The 27,476-nt window shown below is 39.6% G+C and overlaps 1 long non-coding RNA gene across 1 annotated transcript in view; it reads left to right on the top strand.

Annotated features, from left to right (window-relative positions):
• The window catches only part of LOC128743430 (uncharacterized), a 131,249-nt gene that overhangs the window by 84,412 nt on the left and 19,361 nt on the right, over nucleotides 1–27,476 (top strand). The window contains exon 2 of the long non-coding RNA XR_008412299.1: nucleotides 14,908–14,949. This is a non-coding gene — a long non-coding RNA (uncharacterized LOC128743430). The remainder of the gene's footprint in view (nucleotides 1–14,907; nucleotides 14,950–27,476) is intronic.

Below are 27,476 nucleotides of genomic sequence, written 5' to 3'. Positions count from 1 at the left end.
ATCATTACAAACCATTTCACCGAATACCCTTTTGCGGAACACCAATTCTCGGTTGACCATAACGCGGAATATAGAGTTTCGCAAAATACCATTTCGCGAAAAACCGCGGGATGTACCATTACACGGAAAATCTTTTCGTAGAAAGTACCATTTCGCAGGGGTGACACAACTGAAGGAAAGTAATAGAGGTCAGTAGATCTAGGAAAATAAATAAACCTAGATAGAGGCGACCTCTACGGGGGGCTCAGAAGATCAAAAGCCAGAAAACGAGAAGAAGACTATAAACTAAAAAAGAAAAATACGGAAGAGAAAAGAAGGTAAATGAAAAAGACAATTACAAAAAACGAGGGAAAACCAGAGGAAAAACAGTACTGAAAATGAGCAAAAATGAGACAGGATACGAAGAAAAATGCAACAATGAAACAGAAAACACGGGACAGTTAGAAAAAGAAAAAATTACGAGACAAGAGGAAAATTGGAAGAAAAAAGAAGGAAAGTGAGAGCATAAACCAAGAAGACGGTACAGAAAAAAAGATTAAAAGGAACAAAAAGTGGAAAAACTAGACTGACAGAGACGAAATACAACAATCCTGATTTCAAGCAAACTTTGTGTCCAATATCGTGTCCATATCCAAATTCAAGTCTAATTTAATGTCCAATGACAAATTGCCAATTGCATGTCCGTTTTTAAATCCAATTTTAAGTCAGAGTCAATTCCAATTTTAACCCTTTGGTGCCCAGTGCCATCTTTTGGTGGCATGGGTGTAAGTCTCTAATAAATCGCTGTAAATTCTACACTTTTACTGGTGCACTTTTCCAATACTGTTTTAATCGTCGCACGAAAAAATCGTCAATTTGTTGGAACGAGAAGATTTTATCACTGTTTCTGGTGTACTTCTCAAGCACACATATCTAATTAATATAAACCGTAAAGAATCTTCGACCTGTTGGGTCGGGAGGGTTACGTTACGTGTTTTTCGTGAAAGGAAACCACACTAAACAGATGGTGTGTTTAACTGTCGTCCCTGCCCGGAAGCAAGGTAATCACGAAGAAAATATATAAGGAAATTTGAACTTGAAACATTTCGTTAATTTTCACTATTTAGTAATTGAAAATGAAAATTGTAATAAAAACCACATAATTGCTACATCTATTATGAATTAATCGGTATTCAAACCATCAGATGTTTACTCTACGTCAGTTGCTGAACAAGTTCCGGGAATACAACTTACGAACTCATCATCTGTTTATAGACTTTAAGGCAGCGTACGATTCAGCCAAACGAAATTACTAGAATAATAATACTAGAACATGGTTTTCCGATGAAACAAATTAAGCACATTCGTGCGACTGTGGATCAATATCATGCGTCCGAATAACGAGTGATACATTAACCGGTTTTGTGATGTAGGACGAACTAAGCAAGGGGATGCATTCTCTAACCTGCTAACCTTGGAAGGTGCAATACGATAAGCAAACATGGAAAGGAATGGGACTATAATTACGAATTATTTTCGAAATCAACTCTAGAGCTGTGAAAGAGGTCTTCAGACCTTTTAAATGGGTAGCAGCATGATTGAGATCTACCATTAGGACCGCCGAAATTAAGCACATGGTTGCTGTTAGAAAACATTTTATTACCACTTTAAAACAAACTGCTGCAATGTACAAAAACAACTAACGGTATTCATTGAAGCGGATGCAAGTGCTACGTTCTTAAATGAATTTTCATTTGCACATTTTTATGTTATTTAACATCAGAATCCGATCGAGATTAAGCATCATTACTCTCACAGGAACTGACGCACATTCATTTCACCAAATATATATTTCCCAAAGAGCCCGTAGTTTTCCCGATATCGCCCGCCATCAGTATATGATAGCATTATAAATGGGATACATTACGTTTGCCACTGAAAGGTTTCACCACTCCAGCAGCGGAGTTATTCTGATAGATCAAATGCATCAGCTGACGAGGGAACAAAAAAAATCGAATATATTCTGTCGGTGCTGGAGGCTGAAATGGATCCGGCGAAAAAAATCCTTAAATATTAAATCACGTGCCATTTCTACTAACAATAGAAACAATTCAGCAAACAGCCAAGCTACTATTGTGTGGTATGTACAATTTACCATCGGAAAATTTTCCGGCGTCGAATTCATTGTATGTAGGCCTACCTGCATTGAATATAATGGTGTTTTTTCCTACCGGTTAGAGCCGGAAAACATCAACGGCTGCGAATTCGTCGGATTGATTGAACAGAAAAAGGAAAAAAATACATTTTCTACGAAATGAAAAGCAATATATTATTAATAGTCAGCTGAACGGTGGAGCACTGAAGCGGCTTGATTTCGCGGATCGAGTGCCATCGCCAGATTGTTCGGTCTGTGTTTTTGATTGAAATTTTCAGTAGTCCTAAAAGAAAAACTAGGTTAAAACAAATAAAGCCGTTGAAATGTTGTTTACGACCGTTTAATTTCACTTACGCAATAAATTACTAAACGATAATGTAAGTAGCAGAGTGAATCTTTTTTTTTGTCACATATGATATAATTCATGTCATAATTAACAAATTTATAGTTCGGGGAAATAATTATAACAAAAAGTATTCGGCTCGTTCAGTTCTCTTGCCACAGAAGTACCAAAAATGCCAACTGCACCGGATATAATGGCAGCTTTTTCATCAATGGATGCGTATGTGCCTTGAATATGGCCGCCGGGAGAGAGGGAAAACAGCTCGTACGCATCCAGTAGGGCAGGACCAATTGAATGGGTATTAAACGCGTGTTTTTGCGGCTACATATTTGCCGGTGCCGGCCGGAAGCTAGCTGTAAAATGTGACACTTTTAGAATGCCATAAATTTTCCATGCAAATCACATCGGTGACAGGGGGAGTTTGTTGGCAGATGGTCTGTGTGGTTTACGATTGATTTCGCAAATACAAATAGCTCGGAAAAAGTTCCGGTCGATAGACTAAAATTGTGTTTTTGTTTAAGGTTTTCTCGCATGGATGCGGCACGACAATTTAAAATCTGTAACAAACTTGAATGGAAATCGAGCTCGATGCTAAATAAAGCCTTTACTAGTACTATTAACGGTCACGTTAATCGGTCACGACGGTCACCCCGTCGATGGGCTAGTTGCCCGAAACCGGTCGGTAAAAGGTAAATATACTTTTTATGTTTGTAAGAACGATAAGTGTTATGCCTTGTGTTAATAGTGTCGTCAGTTCTTACGTTAGTGCAAAAAGTGAAGTTAAAACCTTTACTAGTATCAAAAGTTTTGAATTAATCGACTGTAAAAACATTTGAAACTGGCCTTTACAAATGCGTTAAATCGATTTTTTTCTTGCTGCCCGGAAGGACCAATGGATACATTGAATTAAACTATTGTGTTATAGCCTGGCATGTTCTACTACGCTTTAAACATGTCCGCCCTGTAATGAGGAGGTGATCGACCGATAGCTAGTTATAGCAAGTGAAATACCAATCAGAGGCTCGGTAAACCAATTACCTTGATTGGTGGTACAGGCCAGATCTCGTTAAGCTCAAGGGTGTCTTTATCATGGCACTACATTCTACGACTAATTACTCTCTGATTCCCCTTTAATTGGGAAACAAACATTTCAGCTTTCGGTTCTGTAACTAATTTATAGTGTGAATTGTACCATAACCTACAGCGTTTTGCAGAGCACAATAATACGCTGGTGACATACATTATTATTTATTCATTCAAAAATAATCCCTGTGAGAATTTTCGCAATACAGTCGAAACCACTATCAGCGCTTCGGTTACAAGTTTCATTACCATCAAGCGTAGTTGCTCGTGTTCTGCCTATTTTTTGTACTAGATCTTAGTAAATTGTATACATCATAAATAGCCCTATATTTTACCAAAGACTGCTGGCGAAATATGATTACCCAACCAAAGCCTCGGGAGCAGCCGGCGTAAATATTTCGCTTGATTTCGTGTTCTGAAATATAGCGCAAATTAGATCCCCGCGCGCGTTTGCCGGTCGTTTGGTTTGGTGGTGTCCTCGCCGTTAGCCGGGGAAGCTGTCTGTGCCTCGGCTCAAAGGTAAACATCATTAGGTATGAACAAAAACTTTCGCTCTGGAAGCTGTTGCGAGTGGAACGAAAAACAAGGCAGCTCTGAAAATTCAAGATGATGGGATACGGCTTTTTCCGTCATCGTTATTGCCATATACCTACCTAGTGCTTTCATTTTGCGTCCGAACCAGCCAAGCGCGTTGCCGTTGCCATTGTCGGTGTGTTCTCGTTTGATCGTGTTTGTTTTCACTCTTGGAGGGTTCCGTTTAGCTTGCCAGATTCGCTAGTGAGTAACGGTGAGAATCTTTCGTAAGTTTTCGTTCTTTGTTAAATTTCCATTTTCTATTTTTAGTTAGATATTATTAGTTTTAGATAGATTTCCAGTTAATTGCGTGCGAGTTTATCGACTAAAGTGATTATGAGCGTCTTAACGGAATACGAAAATTAAATGAAAGAAAGAAAGAATATCCTTGCCAGACTTGAGCGTCTGTTTACTTATCAGGACCGACTATTGCTGACATGAACGGGGAGGAACACGAGACATACTATTCACTACTCACCACTGTCACCACCACACTCACTACTCACTACTCAGTAATCACTAATCACTAACTACCACTCACTACTTTCTATCCACTCACGTCTTATTTCATTAATCATTTCTCATTTCTCATTTGTCATTTGTCATTTCCCACTTCTCATTTCTCATAACTCATATCTCATTTCTCATTTCTCAATTCTCATTACTCAATTCTCATGTCTCATTTCTCATTTTCTCATTTCGATTGTTGCTTCTCACTTTTCACTTTTAACCTCTTCTTTCTTACCCCTCACTTCTCACTTTTCAGTTGTCGTTCTTCCTATCTCACCCTCACTTCACACTCATCTCGCTTCTCTACTACTCTCAGCAGTTCAGCACCCGCAGTGCCCTGGGACGTACGTTCAAATCATTCGCTCTTAATACAGCAGAACAATCGATTCTTCCTTGCAACGTATCGACAGAAACGGAGCTCTTGAGGCGTTCCTCCGCATTTGAAGTGTTTTCAAGTAGATCAATCGGCATCGACTCTCAGTAATCGGAACGGATGGCGCCATGATAGATAGATGGCGGAGAGCGAAGCTTAAGAAGTGGCGTTAAACCAATTCAATTCTTGCCATCCCGTTTTGGTGGTATGGATGCCAAGCAATGCAACCGTATTCGAGAGTTGAACGAATGAATGTGCAATATAAAGCCTGGATGGCGCCCTGAAGAAACAATAAATCGACTATGAAAGATGAGAGGAGCTTATTGTGACCAGAAACCAGGCTACTTGTCTACACCGGCTAATTGTCAGGATTTGGGAGACAGAACGGCTACCGGAGAAGTGGAAAAATGAGCTTATCTGCCCGATCTACAATAGGGTGAGACAAGTTGGAGGACGGTCAATAACGGATGAAATATTTCAATTGCGACAGATCCTGCAAAAGGGCCGACTTCAAAGCCGCATATGATACCATCAACCGAAAAAAGCTACGGAAAATCATAAACGGGAACAGCTTCTCCAGAAAGCTTATCAAATTGATCCAATCTACGATGGATGGTACACAGTGCTGTGTTCGGATCTCGGGTGGATATTCGAGTTCATTTGAATCGCACAGAGGGATTCGCCAAGGTGATGGTCTCTCATGCCAATTACTGTGCTTTGCCGATGATATGGGTATTATCTGCGGAACAGCTGTGGCGGTGGCTGAACTGTACACTAGATTAAAATGCGAAGCAGGAAAGATTGGGTTAAAGGTAATTACGTCGTAGAATTATTTACCTTCGCTTACACGGTAACGGCTGACAATGGCACCAGCGTGAGATCCGGAGGCACCCTGTACAATACGCTTATTAGACCGGTTATTCTCTACGGGCATAAACAATTCTTTTCGAACGACGAATGCTAAGAACGATCTTCGGTGGCGTACAGTAGAACGAAGTATAAAGGCGGAGGATCAACCATGAACTCAGTATTCTAAAGGCGACTAATGCTGGACGGATACAATAAGCAGGGTATGTTGCAATGCCGGAACCTACAAAGATAGTGTACGCTTCGAATCCGGTAGTAACAAGACAACCAGGGGAGCAGCGAGCAAAATGGTTAGACCAGATGGAGCGACATTTGGCGGAGAGTACTTGGTACCTATCCAAAGAATTGGAGAGCGGTAGCCCACAACTGAGTAATTTGGAGAAACTTTGTTCATCTGGCTTTGCCGGCTTTGGCCGGCAAGCCAACTTAGTAAGTATAAAGTCTTGAAACAATATCGTGTATTTACACGTTTGGGTAAGGCCTTAGTGATACGGAAGACGTGTCCTAAAGATCTGTACGCCTTATCCACAAGGTAGGAAATATGCCGTTTGAGCGATCCAAAATAACGCCGAGATCCTTCACCTGGTCGATACGTTGAATTACGGGACCAAGGAGCTTTTAGTTCAAAATGACTGGTTGGTGAATACGGGCCACAGGAATAATGGAGCATTTTTTAGGATTGATAAGCTTAGGTAATTTAGGTAGTTGCACCAAACCTTAAAGGTATCAAGCTCTCATTGCAGATAGATTGCATCAACCTCGCTAATCCTCAAGTAAATGTTCAAAGCATCAGCGAAGGACAAACGAAGGCCTGTAAGAAGGCGGTTGTCATCAATGAATTACAGTACAGCAGGAAGATTAACGGTCCCAGAAGGCTACCGTGTGGGATCCCATACGAGGCCAGAAACGCATTCGGTAGGACCTGAACCAACACTACATATTTTATTTTATTTTGTACTATTTGCTGTAATCACCTGACAACAATTTGTCTTACAGTACTTAAAAATCTTATAGTCAATTTATGCAATACGCCTGAATTGATGCAATGTACTGTTCATTCTTTGCTGTTTCTAGTACAGGTGAAATGAGTTCAGCATTGCCAAACTGAAACCAACGATACGAGCGAATTACTTGCATTCGTGTTCGTGTTGTTCATTCAGTCAGTCTCGACAATAGTGAATGAAATCAAATGTTAATAATTCATCCATTTTTAACTACTAACAGCGGCAAACGAAACTACCATAGACGGAAAACATTGATCCGAAGTTTCAATTAGTTTTGACAGCAGTTCAAAACTCAAAAAGCAGACAGTTTCAAATACTATACTTTGAGACTTTGAGACATTGAGCTATAAATATCAATCAAGAGCAAGAAAATTGGCTGACAGATAGTACGAGCAATCATTCAGCACTGCAATTCATGAATGAATTGCATTGAACGGTAGAAAACTGAGAAAAATGAATACTGTCAGCAGCTCAGTGGTTGTGTCCATGGGCTGACAAACAAAAGAATACTAGCAGGGGTAAAACTGTATGCGGTGACTGCGTTTTATATTCACCTCCATGTAAGTCTCCATCAACATAAGAATTAAAATAAATTAAATCTAGTAATTCATTCGCCTTAACAAGTGAGAAGATTCGCTAAATTCAAGTAGATGTTCAATAGCAGTAAATAAACTTACTACATAAATAAACCCGTAGCGTTCAATACGGGTTCGAAAATTGATAGGGTGTTTGTTAGCATGGACGACGGTCTCAGCACACGTTACGTTATACGGAAGTTCATCATTGCACAGTGCACTGTACGAGTTGTTTGATCCGCCACCATTTGCCATCTTGGGAAATATTTAACCTCAAAGATGTACTATTTTTCATCAAAAAAGCTCAAAATCTCCGAAACTTCAGAAAATCACGTATAATAATGTTCTACAAAAACGTTGAATTTAGTGAGATAAACAACTTTCTAGAACACTATTAACACGTAAAAGTTGACCAGAATAAGTCAGGATTTAAAAACTGTTTTAAAGGGTTTGTCCACGAATAACGCTTCATAGATAATTTCCATGAACAGATACAGGTATAGTGTCTTTGACAAAGTTGTTTGCATTAATATTTACTACAACTTTGCCGGAAGTACCAAACCTTTATCTCGAATGTACGAGAAAATAAATTTCGTATCTCACTTTTAAGGGAATTAATCACCCAAAGATTTCTCTCACAATAAGGGGCTTGTTATACCAAGAAATGTTTCTATAGACACTATATGCGAAAAACTTTACGTTTTGGCGCAATATCAAACGATCACGTATTTCGTTGTTTGGACCACTGTGCATTGGTAGGAGCTTTGGCGAATCAATTTCGCCATTGAACACTTTGGCCACTAGCAATACCTGTTGTAACTTGCGACGTCGTTCAAGCGTGTCCAGTCCAAGCAGACGTCAGCTATCCGGAAAAGGAGGAAGGTTGTTAGGACTCTCCAGGGTAAGTCCTCTAAACTAGAGATGGTCGGGTAGCGGAAAATTTGCCCGAAACCCGCACCCGTACCCGTACCCGCCGGGTTCGGGTCGGGTTCGGGTATTGAAAAAAAAATAATTTGCGGGTTCGGGTCGGGTACGGGTTCTTAATTTTTGTTTTTGAAACCGGGTACGGGTCGGGTCGGGTATCTCTATTGATCACATTTAACACTAAAGATGGTCGGGTACCCGGGCCCGTCCCGTACCCGTCGGGTTGCGGTCGGGTTCGGGTATCAAAAATAATAAACTTGCGAGTTCGGGTCGGGTACGGGTTTTTAATTTTTTTCTTAATCGGGTACGGGTCGGGTGCGGGTATTCAAATTTTCATACCCGACCATCTCTACTCTAAACCCCTTAACGTAGGAAGCTTCTATGCACACGCTCGATTCGTAAATTTCATGCGCGCTGATGTGGAGTCCAAACTACGCATGCATTTTCAAGTAGGGAGCAGTTAAACGCTTTCAAACAATTAGGATCCTTGAAGTCCCGTCCGATTTTTGCGATCCATGAAATGCCCTTTACCATTCCAAAGCGGTTGACTTATCGTTCGTCAATGGAACCTACAGTTTAAGAAAAGTAAAATTATTAGCAAATATTCTAAATTCTAAAGCTGCAATTCTAAAAATCTAAATTATATGATATTTCCTAATTTGTAATAAAACAACTAACAAGTGACTAAGTTTTGTAAAGAAAAAGAAAGGGCTTTAAAATGAAGTAAAAAATTTCTTAGTGGCCATCTTGGTGTCGGTCGCCATATTAGATTTTAGCAGAAAATCGCCTTTTGCCATAATCGCAACAAACTGATTTTAGTTTGAAGCACACCATTGAAAAGCTGTAAAAATGCTATACGAAGTATTGATTAATTTCATTGTGCGGTGGAATTAGTTGGACTAATTTTCTGTAGCAAGATTTTACATTGCGGGAAAATTGTAAACTTTGTTACATATAATTGCCAATGCTATGCTGCAAATGCCAATGTTAATACCGATGCATACCTAATCTGATAAACGCATTTCAAGTTCAGTTTTTCTGAGCTTTCTAATGATGGTCTTAAAATGAAAATCGATTGGTGCGCTCATGGCAAAAACGGCGATTTTCCTATAAAATCCAATATGGTGGCCAAATCCACCATCCCCAAAAATTTTAATTCATTTGAAAGCCCTGTTCTTCTTCACAGAACTTGTTAGTTTTTCATTGCAAATTATTAGGAAATAGGACTCTGTTTTACGTGTATTCCGAAGGTTTGTGAAAAATTCAACTTTTATTTAAACTTGTGGGCCCCTTGGCGTATGAGTGATCCACTGATTCGAGGTTCTTCTTCTTCAGCAGCATAGAGCCGGGGTGGCTCGTGCTGTTTCAAGCACTCGTCTCCATTCAACTCGGTCTTGGGCCACTCGTCGCCAATTTCCTAGTCGTCTCAGAAGTCGCAAATCGCTTTCGACCTGGTCGAGCCATCGTGCACGTTGGGCCCCCCTGTTCCTGGTGCCGGTGGGGTTGTTGAAGAGGACCGTTTTCGTCGCACTGTCGTCCGGCATCCTTACGACGTGTCCGGCCCACCGTAGCCTGCTAACTTTCGCTAGATGTACGATGGGAGTCTCCCCAAGCAGTGCCTGTAGCTCGTGATTCATACGCCTCCGCCACTCTCCGCTTTCAGTTTGTACTCCGCCAAATATCGTCCGCAGCACTTTCCGCTCAAACACGGCAAGGGCGCGTATGTCCTCCGTAAGCAGCGTCACGGCTTCAAGTCCATAAAGAACTACCGGTCTAATAATGGTTTTGTACATTGTTAGCTTCGTGCGGCGGCGTATGCTTCCTGATCGTAGCGTTTTACGAAGGGCAAAGTAGGCCCGATTTCCCGCTTGGATGCGCCGCTGGATCTCCTTACTAGTGTTGTTGTCCGCGGTCACCAGCGATCCCAAATACACGAACTCTTCTACCACTTCTAGTTCGTCGCCGTCAACGGTTACCGTCCGTGGGAGGCGCGCATTTGTTTCCTTTGAGCCTCTTCCTTTCATGTATTTGGTCTTCGACGCATTTATTTTTAGCCCAATTCTCCTAGACTCCGCTTTCAGTCTGGCGTAGATTGCCTCCGCCGTCGCAAAGTTCCTGGCTATGATATCGAAGTCATCTGCAAAGCCTAGAAGTTGGCTACTCTTGGTAAAAATCGTGCCTCTCGTTTCAATGCCCGCTCGTCGGATCACCCCCTCAAGAGCGATGTTGAACAGCATGCAGGATAGACCGTCACCTTGTCTCAACCCTCGTCGCGTCTCGAAGGGACTCGAGAGTGTCCCAGAGATGCGTACGAAACACATCACTCGATCCAATGTAGCTCTGATCAGTCGCGTCAGTTTGTCCGGAAAACCGTATTCGTGCATTATCTGCCATAGCTTGTCTCGATCGTCTGTATCGTATGCTGCTTTGAAATCGATAAAGATGTGATGCGTGGGCACGTTGTACTCCCGACATTTCTGCAAGATCTGTCGGATAGTAAATATTTGGTCCGTAGTTGCGCGAGCCCCCATGAAACCCGCCTGATAATTCCCTACGAAACCTTGTGCTATCGGTGACAGCCGGCGTAACAGGATCTGGGAGAGTACCTTGTAGGCGGCGTTTACCAACGTAATACCACGATAGTTGCAGCAGTCTAGCCGATCACCCTTTTTGTAGATGGGACAAACCACTCCTTCCATCCATTCCTCCGGTAGCTTTTCCTCCTCCCAAATCTTCGAAATAACCCAGTGTAGAGCCTTTGCTAGCGTTTCTCCGCCATGTTTATAAAGCTCTGCCGGTAGGCGGTCCTTCCTAGTGGCTTTATTGGTCTTCAGCAGCCTGATTTCTCGTTTGACTTCTTGGAGATCAGGTGCTAGGACATCACTATCTTCCATGGGCGCTCCTAGGTTAATTTCCGTTCCGCCTCCTTCTGCGACTTCGCCATTGAGGTGTTCATCGAAGAACTGCTTCCACCTGTCGACCACCTCGCGCTCGTTTGTAATTAGATTCCCTCCCTCGTCCCTACACATGTCAGGTTTCGGTGTGTAGCCCTTCCGAGTTTGGTTCACCTTCTCATAAAACTTGCGCGTGTCATTAGCTCGGAATAGTTGTTCTAATTCTTCACGATCTCTGTCCTCCTTTTGGCGCTTTTTTCTCCTCAGGATCGTGGTCAACTGGTTCCTAGCTCGTCGGTACTTGGCCAGGTTCTCTCTAGTGGCAATACTTAGATAATTTTTCCAAGCGTTTTTTTTCTCCTCCACCGCTTGTTGGCATTCCCCATCAAACCAATCATTTTGTGAACTCCGAGGCTCAATACCTAGTGCCGCGGTAGCGGCCTCTCCGATGGCCGAGCGTATTCTGCCCCAACCGTCTTCGAGGTTTGAAGCACCTAACTCTTCGGAAGAAGGCAGTGCCTCATTCAGTACTCGCGCGTAGTTCTCGGCAGCTTGTGGGTTATCTAGCTGCCTGATGTTCAGCCGAGGAGGGCGGCTTTGACGTGTCCGGTATACGGTGGACAGCTTTGAGCGCACATGTACTGCTACTAGGTAATGGTCAGAATCAATATCCGCACCCCGACGGGAGCGTACGTTCGTGATGTTAGAGAAGAACCGGCCCTCTATGAGAACGTGGTCAATTTGGTTCATTGTACGTTGGTCAGGTGATCTCCAGGTGGCTTTGTGGATATCCTTGCGCGGGAAAAAGGTACTTCGGATCACCAGGCCTCGGGAAGCTGCGAAGTTTATACATCGTTGGCCGTTATCGTTTGTGTCGGTGTGCAGGCTATGGGGTCCTACCACCGGTCTATACATTTCTTCCCTACCGACCTGGGCGTTCATATCCCCGATGACGATCTTGATGTCCCGTGACGAGCAGCTGTCGTACGTAGCCTCCAGCCTCGCGTAGAACGCTTCTTTCTCATCGTCGGGTCTACCTTCGTGCGGGCAGTGCACGTTAATGATGCTATAATTGAAGAAACGGCCCTTTATCCTCAATACACACATTCTCTCGTTGATCGCCTTCCAATCTATCACGCGATCCTGCATTCCGCCCAGCACTACAAAGCCCGTTCCCAGTTCGACTGATTCGAGGTATTGAAAGTATATTTCACATTATTTAACCATTTTCAACAAATCCAGTACAAAAGTTGCAATATTCAAAGACCTCGTGTCAGTAGTGGCCCCGATTAAACGAGAATGTTTATTTTAGTAAATTTGTTTGATACATTTTTTTAAATCAGGAGAGCTTTAGCGAGCTATGGTCTCTCCTCTAGGCCAAATAAATCCTCTTCCCTAAAAAAGGAGCAAAAATCGTAAAAAAAAAGTAATTAGCACTGTTGATGGTACGCTAACAATACCTCAAGAAACTCAAGAAACTGCTTAATTTTAATCAATTTTTTATCTAGTTAGCTGTGTTATTGATATCTTATGTTTTGAATAGAATGCTATGATTTTTTCACAATTTTGATCCTTTTCGTTATCAGATTTATTTCAATTTAGAGAATGTTTAGAATTAAGCCTTTAAGCCTGTTTCTATTTTGCCTCATATTTTTATCCATAGCATGTTTCGCTTAAAAATTGTTAGTCATTTTAGTAATTTTGTTCCAATTACAACCGTTTCAACTTGCTCTCAATTTTAGCTCTATTTTTTCTCGGCTTTTTTTGTCAATTTTTAATGCAAGACCATCAAAAAGAAAGCTTTCTTTAAAAGAAAGATTACGTCTTGGGTTATCTGACGGTTCAGGTTCTTTCTGCTGAAAAAAATCAGCATTAAGTGTTCTGAAAAATATACATAACTATTTCGCAGCATTCACATATCTTTTGTAGCAAACTCCGTCACGGTCTGTCACATCAACTCGCATCATAACACGTAACACTAAGAGTACTTATAGAATGCACGTGACTACCGCTATATGATGCGACTTTTATTGCTAGAAATAAACGCTCAACGCTCCTTCCCTCGACCTGCTAGAGCTACTCATTTAGCTACCGCAAGGAAAAGCTTGACGCAGTCGTAATCGTGCGCACTCTGGTGCTTTACCCTTAGCAATGTTCAAGGAAGATGACATGAAACCGCTCCATGATGTGTTAAATAGCTTTCAAGATCATAATCCCCGTCTCAAACAGTTTTCCAGCCAAAGCTGTCTCCTCTAATACCGCCAAGAGCCAAATAAGACTAGCAAATCGGCTTATAAACAAAGAAGCTCAATGCAGCAGCAGTACCAGTAGTAGCAGCAGCAGCAACATCACTCTTCGTACAGGTGGAAAAGCTGAGCTATCTTCATCATGCATTCAGCCTCCCGGATCCGGATGGAAATGGAAAGAAAATCTCTGCTGGAATTGCAAAATATTCGTAATTTATCACGAAATCATGACAGCTAACAAATAATCTAATTTCGACTCGTTCCGACAGACTTCCTTTGCCTTGCCTGCCTTGACTTCCTCCCAACCGACCGCAAACGTCCTTTTCAACCGAGCGGCCGGTCTCGTGGGATGTTGCATCGTGCCTGCCTGTCTGCCTGCCTGCCTGCCTGCGCGTTAGGAGGAACCAAATAAGATGATACCCATGAGTGTGCAAATTTCAACCGAAAACAGACGAACGGATAGACGGAACGGAGGAGCGGGATTACCTACTCTTCAAGGCAATTTGGCAGTAGACAATTTTCGGTGACGGTGGAAAATTCCGTTCGAATAAATTTCCATATGCATCAGGAAACCGGGCGGCACTGGCATTACGATCTAAAATTGAACGTAAAATCCCGGAAAAAGGAAGGCAAAGATGTTTGCTAGCAGGAGATTTACTGCTGTTTACTGTTGTTGTTGTTGCTGTTGATGTTGTTGCTCGGCTTCCTACGGCATTATGAATGTACGGCGACGTTGTTGTGTTGAATTAGGACTAATCGTGCTGTGAATTCATATTTTTTCAGGATGTGAAATAAATAAAAAACAACACTAAACCACTTAAAAGTGAATAAATATTTTATGTTTATACCTCTTTTCTTATCTATACATACAATGTACACAATTATGTAATAAAAAGAGTTATTTTGGAGCGTCTAAGTAGAAATTCAAATACTACATAGCTGAAGGATTGAATGGAAAAAAGTCATGATTATCATAATGTCTACAGCAAGTAAATAATATAAAGTAAATCACTTTTTGATTGCAGTGATTTAACCTACAATTAAGCTTAAGTCTTTTCAGTAGCTTTAAACCGTTATTTGAAGAATTTTATCAAAAAAGTTAGGGTTTTTTTCTATATTGTAAACATTGTCAATATCGTTCTTCTGAAAGAGCCCAAGCGTTTGTATTTTTGCGTAATGTGAACCACACCATATTGTGTATGTTGACGAAATTTGATGTCCGTTCTCTGTTTTATTTTATTCTCATGAAGAAAAATTAAATGAAACGAAACTTACCAACCAGAAACAACCCGAAGTTTTCCATTTCCCATACATACGAAAAGTCAGCCATGCAGTTTGATTCGATGATAATGAAGTTTCTTTTCTTTTGTTTTCATTTCAGCATGCTTTCTAGAAGTTGGAATTAATCAGCGGAAAATTATGGGTAAGCGTCATACTGTCAGGTAGTGTAAAGTTTCATTAAATAGAACCGCAGAGAGACCGTACGTTCGGAGAAAAAGTACTTCAGAAGCTTATCCAATCGTTCCCCCTTCGCTAGCATGAAAGTTATTCAAAGACCTTCAATGGACCTTCTTCCCGTCATCCTCTTGTCAAGAAGCTAGTAGCGGTGAGGTTAATTTTATTCCATCTTGCTGAGGACTCTTTCGTAGATCCTACTTCTGGCTAGAATCCGCTTGATAACAGGTGAAAATGTAGAATCCGGAAAAGCTCTCTGTCAGCCAACTTTCCCGTTTACTAACTTTCGACTACTTGACACACTGGCAGATGTAAAAGTACATTTCAATTTCATGTCTTTCGTTCACCGAAAAATTCCAAGGATCGTGCAATCCAGCCGGCGCGGCGGACTGCTTCATATCTGCGAATGATACGAATAGACCGAGGATAACGCCAGCGCTTGCTGATAGGTACCATCAAAGCACACAAAACTGTGTGTATTGATGAGGTATTCCGTTCGGCATCCTATCAATGCAATGAGATGCGAATGAATGCGCTGGACTGCCGGAAACGGAATTGGGTTCTTTTGAGCAGACCAGCCCGATTCAACGTGCTCGCTCAATTTCCTTCCTGTACGCTGAAACTTTTGAAATGCTCGACTTTTGAACTATATCAGATAAATTAGCATCTCTCAATTCTATCAGCAATGAACTTAAGTTAAGATTTGCAGTAATTTAATGAAAAAAAAACTAAATCTTTGGTGTGCTTTTCAAGAATTTCATTTATAGCTCTGGTTAATAAATTGAATTGAAACGAAACTGCAGTTTTCCTTTCGCATAGCACAAAACGACGTTCGAGTGACGACGACGACGACGGACGGCGACGTTCCACAAACCATTTGTTCTGTGCCAAACCATCAGACAAGCACTCACTCCAGTACGGCTCTTCTACTTTGCCAATTTGCAAACCTCTTTCGTCACCGACGTCAAGTGACACAAAAGCGCGTAGGTACCAGGTACCCTGCTGCTTGCTATCTTTCTTCCGAGCACGATGATCATCCGCGCGTGTATCAACACCGGAAAAGCGCACGACGACCGACGTACTATAGCGAATGAATCCAGCAGACTGACATAGACGTGTAGACGTACCCTTTTAATCACTGCTGAAGAGCCGTCGTCGTCGGAGAAACAATAACGTCCTGTTCGGTTGTTGGTTGCTGTCGCCGCGCCCGTATCCTTCTATCCGGCACGCTCTCTGGCGGTGTTTGCTCTTTTTTTGTACGAATCCGCCGGTGCAATAAAGTGGTTTGCTATTTGTTCTTGCCCGAGGTAATGTTATCTTTCTTAAATTTTAAATCATTTCTGAAGAGCAAGTGTTGACGATGCTCACTTCAGACAGAAATAAGTGTGCTTTTATGGAGATACTGGTTGCGTGAGGATAATTTGATTGCATCGCATGGAAGGATTTGTGCAAAAAAGATTGCTTTTCCATTGCTTTGTCCTGTGCTGGAAAGCGATCCTACGATTGTTTACACATCAGGTGATATCGAATCACGGGAATCAAAATCCTATGCTTCAAACAGGTATTAAAGTACGGGAGGGTTTTTTCAGCAGGTTTCTAAATTCAGCCTATTTGCCTGTTTATACACACTTAAAAAGTTCGGTGAAATTTACCGAAATTTAAACAGCTGAACGTTCGGTAAAAGTTTCGGTGGTGTATTTCGACGTTTACGGATCTTTAGTAACGTTTTGAATTATAAAAATTTTTACTGAACGTTCAGCTGTTTAGATTTCGGTAAAATTTTACCGAATTCGGTATTTTTAAGTGTGTAACAAACGAACCTTGGCTTGCATGCATTGCAACACGATTTCTTCACCCTCGCCTATGCTATTCGGCCACAAAAAAATTCAAATTATGTGATTCGGCCAAATAGGGATTCGGCCATTCGTGTTTCAGCCAAATACAATTTCGGCCTTTGGATTTCACCTATTTGTTATTCGGCCATTCGGTAATAATATTAATTTATTTTGGGTTGACATTTCCGACAGTGATTCGCATTCATCAATTTCCACGAAATTGTTAATGGAACCATTCATCGTGATATATTAATTTGAAGTATAATTCTCTTACAACTAACATGTGGACAGCCAGTTAAAATATCAATTAGCTAACGTCCTCTGCATCTTGCTAAGTCCTTTCGACACTCTACTTTACAGCTTTTTGCATACTTGACAGGAATACAATTGAAACTATGTAAAGAATTGCAAGCCACTAATTGACGCAAAGAAACAAATGAAACGCTCTAAACCTATTGGCGATGACGGCATTAAAAGTGATTTTGTAGGCTCACACTTGCAGACAATCGCAAGCAAAAATAATTCCCCCTGTTTTTTCTCACGGAAAACCCTGAACAATATCAGCAATGCCGTCATAGCGAATTCTCGGATAAGACAGTCGCCAATTTTGCTTGCCTTGAGAATTGCTGCGTCACGTTACATGCACAAATAAGCCCTGTTTCCGTGCAAGACAACAGTTCCGAACAAGTTTTTATAGGAATTCCAAACAAATTCTTGCAATATGTGGATGCAATCTGACAAAATAAAAAATCAGAGGGGTTGTGTACAAGACACGACCGCATATATAGGTGACGCAGGACTACGTAAGTCTCTTTGTAGTGATAGTGGCCTGTATTCATGCTTGTAATCATTCGATTCTCTATGTATAACTCTATGCTATATGCAACATATATACATGCTACATGCGTTGTATGTAACATTTATCAAAGTAGTAACATTGCATACGTTCAATTCTCAAAAAATTGTGCATTTGAAAACAATTTAACAAAATCAAGAACACAAACTATTGCTTTCCTGGGACAACGAACTTGTCATTTTTTCTGGCACACTTCCCTAACACAGACATCAGATTGGACTAGGTTTAAACGCGTTCGTAAGAAATCTGTTGGCACCAGGGGGCTTTGTCACTCTCTCTGGCGTACTTCCCAAGCAAGGACATCAAAATGGTCTAGGTTTAATCGCGGCGTTAAGAAATCTTGTTGAGATGAGGAAACTTGGTCACTTGTTTTGGCTTACTTCCCAAGCACAGATATCAAATTGGTATAGGTTTAGATCATCGTAAAGAATCTTCCAACCAATCACGAAGCGAGAATTCTGGTAAAACATAGGTTCATTATTTTCAATTTTTCAATAGTTCAACATCTAGAATCCATACTTTTCTTCATTTGGGTCAATTCTTAGAAGATTTTTCGATCGATTGGTGTAAGAATATTGAAAATCGATCGGAAAACCACTGAGCTATTAGCGCTCAAAACCTTTCATTTTTCGTGACGCTCGCATTTTTCGATTTTTTGGAATGACACCCTATCTCAAAACTTGCCGTAAGACGTAGTCCTACGTCAAAAAAAGTCCGCTCGCTTTTCTATGATGTTTCACTTTGAGGGCATCAAATCGGATTCTAGATTCAATGTTTGAAGATAACATCGGTTGAACAAAAGGGGTAGTTTAACACCTTATCAAAATTATTTACTTTCAGGACATCAAATTGGACTAGGTTAAATGTTCAAACGATAAAATCGATTGAAGAAAAAGGGTAGTTTTGCACTTTGACGTACTTTCCAAGCTCAGGTATCAAATCGGTATAGATTTAAACGTCCTAAAGAACGGCCCTATACCTGTTTAGACAGTCACCTCACTCACGGATCCTGTTCTGACAGTCACTCGAGCAAGGATTGACAACAAAAGTATATCAAGATTACTACATATTTTGCTGTTGATATCAACTAGAAAACATGTTTTGTTACCAACTCAAAATGGCACTTATGATGTACCAGAGTTTGCTATCATTTTGCTTTCATTTTTATTGAAAGAAAATGTGTTGGCAGATTCTATATATGATGTAAATAATCCTTCAATTTTTTTTCTAGTAAAATGGTTGGTTCAAATTATATGATGATAGCAAAACGATGACGATATGATAGTAAAATGATAACTAATTCTGCTTTTCTATTAATATTGCGTGACAGCAAGATTAGTATTCCGCTTGATATTTTTGATAGCAAAAGTAGTATTCAATTTAATTTCACGGCGTGGAATTTTTGCAATCAATTTTGATATTTTAACCGCTAAGTCGACCAAAATGAAATCACACCGAGTATTCAAAATCCGTTACATCAAGATATCAAATTTTGTTTTCAATTTGCTCTAAAACCCGCTCGGGTAACCTCACCTTACAGGTCCCATTTGATTTTTACAGTCACTCAGATGAGCAGAGCCACCTTGATGACTGTCAGGTGACGAGGGGTGTATTGCTACTTTTTTTGTAAAAGGAAACCACACTAAACAAATGATATGCTTAACTGTCGTACCTGCTTGTGAAGCAAAGAAAATGTATGAGAAAATATTACCTTGATGAAACTTTTCGTTAATTTAGTGATTTTAAATGAAAATTGGAATAAAAACCAGATACAGGGATACCTCGATATAAGACAACCTTGATATAAGACAATTCGATATAAGACAATTTTTACCTCGATATAAGACAAATTACTTTGACATAGTTGGTAACGATACCAGAGCCAATTTTCCAATCCAAAACCGGCGCCATAAAAATGTTCATTTTTTCTAAATAATGCTAAAAATTGTAAAAAACTAATAGCTCAAACAATAAAAAATAGTTCAAAAAATGTAAACACACAACACAGAACAAAATTGGCGACTGCTAATGCAAAAATGTTTGAAAAAATCATGTTTCGATATAAGACAATTTCGATATAAGACAACTTTTTGAAATTATAAATTGTCTTGTATCGAGGTATCCCTGTAATTACTATATCTATTATGAATCGTTTGGTATTCAAATCATCAAAATCCATTCCTAATTGGCAGAGCTATTACCGTTCATAATCTTAAATTTTTCGTGACGCTCTTTTGGTTTTGATTTTTTGGAATAATACCTTATCCCAAACTTTGCCGTAAGAGAAGTAATAATGTAAGCATGTTGAATGTAGACATGAAATTGCAAAAGATAATAAAAATGTGTAAATCAAAAACTGGAAAAGGCAGAGCAGAACAAAATGAGCAAAATTGATAAAACAAGGTAATGGAAGAAATGTGACATTAGAGTGCGGATTCTACGAACCTGTTGACTCTTACAACCGCCTTCAGCTGTGATTCGAACATACAACGACTGGCTTATTATGCCAGCACCGTACTTGGAAGTAGAAACCGTGTAAGATAAAAATACGATGTACTCGTATATCGTACTAGCTGACCCGACAAACTTCATATTGCCACAAATTAAACTGGTTTGTATATAAATCCTGAATCTCGAATGACATTTATCACAATCTCGAGTTTTGCAAGTTTCTGAAGAGTTCATGGGTGTTTTAATATACAAATTTTCCTCTTAGTAAAATAGAAAACAACCCCCCCATTGCTTAGCCTGATAAAATAAAGCGGATAGCATTTAAATATTCGCCATCATTACAAACCATTCCGCCGAATACCATTTTATGGAACACCAATTCTCGGTTGACCATAACGCGGAATATAGAGTTTCGTAGAATACCATTTCACGAAAAACCTTTCGCGGGATGTACCATTTCACGGAAAATCTTTTCGTAGAAAGTACCATTTCGCAGGGGTGACCCAACTGAAGAAACGTAATAGAGGTCAGTTGAGCTAGGAAAATAAATAAACCTAGATAGAGGTGATCTCTACGGGGGCTGGGAGGAAGGGGAGAGGTCTCAATTCACCATAGAAAAAAAATATGCCTACAAAAACACCCACATGCTAAATTTGGTTCCATTTGCTTGATTAGTTCTGGAGTTATGAGGAAATTTGTATTTCATTTGTATAGGACCCCCCACCCCCTTAAAAAGGTAAGTGGTCCTAATTCATCATAGGAAAACTTCTTGCCTCCAAAAACACCCACATGCCAAATATGGTTCCATTTGAATGATTAGTTCTCGAGTTATGAGGAAATTTGTATTTCATTTGTACAGGAGCCCCCCCCCTCCTAAAGTGAGAAGGAGACCATAGAAAAAATTCATGCCTCCAAAAACCTTCACATACCGAATTTGGTTCCATTTGCTTGATTAGTACTCGAGTTATGAGAAAATTTGTATTTTATTTGTATGGAAGCCCCCTCTCTTAAAGGGGCGAGGAGTCATAACTCCTCTTCTAAAGAGAGAAGGGGTCTCAATTCACCATAGAAAAAATTCTTGTCTCCAAAAACACCCACATGCCAAATTTTGTTCCATTTGGTTGATTAGTTCTCGAGTTATGCAGAAATTTGTATTTCATTTGTATGGGAGCCCCCCCTCTTGGTGGGAGGAGGGGTCTCTAACCATCATAAGAACCTACCGTGGCCCCAAAAACCTCTACATGCAAATTTTTACACCGATTGGTTCAGTAGTTTTCGATTCTATAAGGAGCATCCCGACAGACAGACAGACAGAAATCCATTTTTATAGGTATAGATGAAAAAATAAATAAAGAAAGATAAAAGAAATGAAAATTTCCTGTCCTGGGATATGAAACATACAAGTTTTTAAAGGTCATGACAACAATGATGTTATAAAAAATAGCAAATTGAGAAAAGAATTGAAAACCCGATTATCAAATATTGAAAAAAGGGAAAGAAATGGAAAACGGAAAGACAAAAGAAAATTGACTATGAAAAAGGAAAAGCAAACGAGAAAGGATAGGAAAATGCGACAAAACGAAAAGCGAAAATGAAACAAAACAAATTAAACAAATTTGGGAAAACGAATTGGGAAATGACAACAAATCAGATCTAAGAAAACAAGAAATTAACAAACAAAAAGGAAATTGAAAATGACAAAACATACGTCGAAAATTAGAAAGTAAATGGAAATAAAAAAAATTAAGAAAAAATCGGAAACGAGAATAATATCATCCTTACGTGATTCTATGTTCTCTTTGCATCTGGTTTTTTTTGCCGATATTCCAACTTTTCTTTTTTAAGTTTTTTTCGTAGTTTTTCTAGTTTTGTGCCAGTATTCGGAGTTCGGACGTACCTCTCTCTCTTTTATGTACCCCATTTTGACCCCCAGCCACTAGAATAGGGGAAACAAGGGAGACTTGATCCCCATTTTGTTTTATGCATATTTCTCAAAAGTCTGCTAGAAAAAAAACCTGAGTTTTCAATTATTCGGCAGTTTACAATACAGCTTACTACCTACAATTTATCAGTTAGTGATACGTAGCGCTAAACAAAAGATATGAGATATTTTGGAAAATACAGAAAATTGTACATATTCAAAATATGCGGGAGACTTGATCCCCCGTTTAGGCACAATTGATCCATTTGCAAATATATATTTTTAAAGCTCAACTTTCATTTGGATGTTTTATTAAAATAGGCCTAGATCATATAATATCATTATTTAGTGTACAACAGTTTAATTCAAAAGTATAAAAAGTATTTAGAAATCGTTAAGTGCATCGATCTGTAAAAATATAGCTTTGGACATCTTTTATAATTTGCGACGAGAACTTTTTCGTTGGGTTTTAATTTTTGAACCATTATATTTTTCCTGTTTAATAATCAGAGCGGCCTCCAGCTTCAATTTCGTTGGTGCATCGGTAAGGATGTGTATCTCCTCGTTTTCTTACTCTTCGCATATTTTTACGTGGTGATGCCTTTGGAAATGGTTTTATATTTACAGGTGTTTTGATAATTGTATTGTACGGAATCATCGATTTTGGTACCTGATTAATAGAATTCTTCAAAGAAGATGAGTTGTTTTGTTCAGATGAATTCTTTGTCCGAGCAGTCTTTCTTCATCCTTGGAAAATGCACAGGTTGCTCCTCCGTAGTCCGGTTGGTAGATGAACTTTTCAGAAGCATTTTTTCGCTCTCTCACATATCGCTTAAGTGTCATTACATTCAAATTGAACATTTTTGAGGTCGTTCTGACCGGATTTCCAAACTATTAGTGATTTTTACATAACGAATGTTTACGAAATGGAGAATTGTTCATTTTATTATTTACGACATAACGGCCTCCAAGCTCTTCATTTCCTAACAAAAGGATCAAGTGTCACTGAAATTATGTGGATCAAGTGTACCTGTCGTAGTAAGTTTTACTGAAAATTAATTTTGTAAAATATATACAAGTTTTATTGTAAAATGTATACAGCATCAATGAATAAACATGTTTAGCTAATTTTTTGTTTGAAAAGTAATTCAAAAATTTCAAGGCAGTTTTCCGTAGCCAAAAAGTTGGACTTCACTAAAAAAAGAAGTATAGAGATTTATTCCGTTGCAAATCTTATTATTTTATATTTTCTTTGCAATGTAAAAATTTATTACATTTTTGTTTTGCAATTTTGTTACTTGAATGAAATGTACAACTTTGTTTTTTTCTGCATAAAAACAACATTGTATTTACTGAGAAACAATGAATGGATCAAGTGTCCCAAGGGATCAAGTCTACCTGGTCTCCCCTATATGTTTTTTTTTCGATAATTCTTGCAAATAAAGTACTTCACCCCTTAAAATACCACTTTCGCCTAATTGAACTTACCCCTTTGTCAATGATCACCCCACCCACGCCCGCTCAGATCGCTCTTTTGCTATCCACCCATTTGTACGATCCTGAATATCACATAATGCAGTAAACAAAGCTTTTTGCTCATTTAGACGTTCCCTCCCGTTTTTTTCAGCAACATCCGCATTTCAGCTACTCCATTTTATCACAAAACCTATTATACATCTGTTTTCTCTCCGAAAATCCGTATAATGAACGAGAAACAACACTTTTTATCTTATTTTGATCTTCTTTCTTAGTGGATTCTACTCTCCCATTTTCAGACCCCACCCCTCTTGTCATGCAGCCGCTTATACACCTAATTTGTTGTATCATTTTTTATCAGCTTTCCAATGATACTCCTAGAATGAAAAATGGTTGAAGGGATCATGGTAAAAACGGCGATTTTTTATAAAATCCAACATGGCGGACAAATCTGAGATGGACTATTTTTGTGAATGTTTTTGTAACAATTTGTCTTAGCTTTCTAATGATGGTCTTAAAATAAAACCCGGTTTGTGACCTCATGGCGAAAATGGTGATTTTTTGATGAAATTCAATATGGCGACTAAATCCAAGTTGGCCGTCAAAAATTTGTTTGCTCTATTTGTAGATACTTCGAGGTTTCGAGGTATTAACAGTATAATCACAAACAAACAGACGAGACACTCGCGATAATTCCATCATCCAATAATATCACTCATTTTTCAAAAAAGCATGTTTCGCAACATGGCCACACCGCGGCGCACTAGTGTTGCTTTGAGTTTTTGATATAAAACCATTCAAATGTACAAAACCCTACAGCATAAAACCCTGCAAATGCAAGCTACTCCGCGACATGCATAACAGAGGGTGCTAGTGTGCAAGCAAAATGTGCAGGACGATGATTTTTAAAAGATTTTCTTCTAAGTGTCATGTCAGTTCGTCAGTAGTATAATTCTCATTTTTTAACAAATTTCCACCAATCAAGTACAAAAGTTTTGATGTTGAAAGATCTCGTGTCAGTAGTGGCCCCATTTCAGCGCGAATTACTCCATAATCACTTGAACTTTAATATATTTAGAAGTAAAATGGTAAAATTTGTTGTTTTGGTTGTGAACTTATCTTGCTTTGCTTTCATTTTTACACGCTCTAAACATGGTTTCAAAAATTTGATGTTTTTTCTCATGTTTCAAATTGCATGTTCAATATACTTCATGTTGATGAATATTTCTATTCCTGATGTTATTCTAAAAAAAGTTTTGATTTCCTAAAGATTTTTATTATGTGACAGTTTTACATTAGGATCAAGCAAAGCCTGGGTGCTAATTCCGTTATCGAAATTTGACCTTCTGTTTTTTTTATATGACAGACTTCGCAACCAGCTGTTAGAATACAGGACAGTGCGGGGTCAGTGCTACGATCCTACGATCTAACAGCCTCTCCCAGCCGAGATTCGAACATACGACGACTGGCTTATTAGACCAGCGTCTTACCTCGAGGCCAACTGGGAGGTTGACAACCCTATTAGGATGATTAATTCAAAATAATGTAAAAATGGATTCTTAAACAAAACTATGAACACAGAACAGAAGTGGAAGTAGAAATCCAAACACGTACATGCTACTTTCTACAGATCCTAGTGAACCTGACGGTAGCGAGTCCGCTCTGCTAGCGTTCTGCTTATATTGCTGTCATTCGCTTCGATACGAAAACCTTTCCAAAGAAAAATTAAAACAAAAAAGACTCTGTCACCAATTTTGATCGCCGAATCGTTCGGACTTCCACTTCTGTTCTGTGCTATGAATCAAAATTCAAAATAATTAAAATAAAATGTGCACTCTATAAAGCCAATATGAGAAACTATGAGTAACTGACATGAAGTTTACAGAACGTAAATTAAAAAATAAGAGAAAATTTTCAATCACTAGATATGACACCTAAAAAGCTGCTTTTAGATTGGGACAAAACTGAAGAAATATTCAGCGGCATTCAGGCAAAATTAATGAAAATTGAAACAAAATCAGGAAAAAAAGTTTGATGCTCTAGCTCTAACTATTGAGACAATCTGACAATAAAACTAGCTGATTTGATTTGCACCTACTTCAGAGGTCGCCGAGCGGAAAGTTGAAAGTTTCTCATTTGTAGTAGCGCACAATGACAAGGGAAACAATGTATAGGTATGAAAGCAGACCGCTATTTCTGCTTTTATTTTGTTTCTTTTCTCGTTGTGTGAATGGATTTCTGAAGTGTTGTAACTGTTCTACTCAATCTCACTAGTTGAATGGTTTGTTCTTGATGCACACAGCGTAGCGTGTGAGGCACTAACAAGCTTGGTTCAAGCAGTATTGAGGGTGACATACCTACAGGTTGAAATGGGATTGAACTTTAAAAATAATTCAAAATAGATTGTTTTGTTCTGTCCCCAGCACAATTAATTTCCATAACCCTTGGCACCTCTTCTGGTGGTCTTCATTCAATGAAGCTAAAATTGGCCTTTTTACTAGGATATGTGACGACATATTTCGCATAGTTGTTATTTTTAAATTCCATTAGCTGGTATTCTTTCTGTCTGGAAAAACAAATAGAAATATCAATTTTGGTATGAAATTATTTCATTCTATAAATAATCATAATACTATTATGATTCACCTGTTTGGGTAAAGCAACACCTAGTTGCTACATTCCGATTTCGAAACATGACTTCCTGTTATTATACAACAGGCTTTGCAGCCAGCTGCAAGAGTACAGGACAATTGCAGGGTTAATGCTACGATCCTATTAAGCCTCTCTCAGTCGAGATTCGAACCTGCGACGGCTGGCCTCGAGGCCAACTGAGAGACCGGGGGGTTGTATGAGTATCTGTAGAAAAATTGTCGAGTATTAATCCCACATGGATTTATTCTCCAGATAATCTACCAAAATTTCCCAGCTTGTTTCGAACCACTTGGTCACTGGGTTCGTGCCTATGTGTTTGTTGCTACGTGTGCAAGTTTAGCCTAGTTATTCTTCCACCCGCTGTTGCTTTCGTCATTTCATTTCGTCCTTTACTATCTACCTACTAGCAATGGCATTCCCCTTAAATGTAGGATACAACTGTACTATCAAGAGAAGGCTGATGGTACGAATTTTGTTCATGATGCCAGAAAATATAGTTCAGTCCCACTTCTCTGTCAGGCCGGTGTAAACTAGTGTTTCCCCATTGTCTCATGTTGTTATATAAGTTTGCCAGAAAAGCATCAAGTATTGTTGCATGGATGAATGCAATGTGCATTGCACCGGGAATGTATCCCACTGGATTGAACCTATTGTGTACGTAAAATTTTATAATAAAAAAAAAGTTTTGTTCGCATACATCCGGCAGATGTTGCTGGTGGTAATGGCTCATGACTAGGCTCGTCTGTACTCTACAGTTTTTGTATAAAATATATTCACTATTCAGTTATTACACTATGCTACGACAGCGCATTTTAGTTGGCCATCAGCTTTCGACACTGAAAGCCATTCGAGGAGACTCTATCTTGCAGCGACCGTCCATTGATATTGAAACCAAAATATCCACTAGATTGAACCGGCAAAATCAACAACCCAATAGTCCATCGCTGGCCACAGCAGCATGGCAACGTTCTCCCTGGCGACTGCAGCACGCGTGGACCGAAAAAATGTTCCGCATGAACGCTGCACTCTGACGTTTCGGTTTCTGGCCAACAACGACAGAATCACGTCAAGTATCAAACGGCACTGCTGTGACAGAGAAAACGGAAAAACCACTGACGGCTGACTGCAGCAGATGGCACGGGAGGAAGCAAGATTAAAAGCATTTCGTAATTAAAGCCCATTTATTACAATTCATCCAATGTGATGCTGGCATACCGGCCAACAAGCAATGCTGGATGCATCCCGACGACTTATACACATGGCGTCGTATGCGAGTCCCATAGGCACGGACTTCTTGTGAGTGA

The sequence above is a fragment of the Sabethes cyaneus genome, chromosome 3 (genome assembly GCF_943734655.1).
Source record: "Sabethes cyaneus chromosome 3, idSabCyanKW18_F2, whole genome shotgun sequence".
NCBI classification, from domain to species: Eukaryota; Metazoa; Arthropoda; class Insecta; order Diptera; family Culicidae; genus Sabethes; species Sabethes cyaneus.
Note: the sequence above shows the minus strand (reverse complement) of the source record. Positions and strands in the feature narration are given on the sequence as shown.